This window comes from Epinephelus moara, chromosome 1 (assembly GCF_006386435.1).
Source record: "Epinephelus moara isolate mb chromosome 1, YSFRI_EMoa_1.0, whole genome shotgun sequence".
NCBI classification, from domain to species: Eukaryota; Metazoa; Chordata; class Actinopteri; order Perciformes; family Serranidae; genus Epinephelus; species Epinephelus moara.
Genome location: NC_065506.1, coordinates 48,485,086 through 48,485,319, shown reverse-complemented (window position 1 = coordinate 48,485,319; position 234 = coordinate 48,485,086).

Sequence of the window (234 nt, the reverse complement as noted above, 5' to 3'; positions counted from 1 at the left end):
TTGAGATCCAAAATTAAATCTGGAGANAGGGCGAGGACAAATAATAAAGGCGAGACGGGACATCCCTGATGGACGCCACGATGCCGATTAAATAATGCTGATTTCAGCCCATTAGTTTTCACACTTGATACTGGTGTGTTATAAAGTGCCTTTACCCAGTGTATGAATTGAGATCCAAAATTAAATCTGGAGAGTGTGGCTAGAAGAAAAGGCCATTCAATTCTATCAAATGCC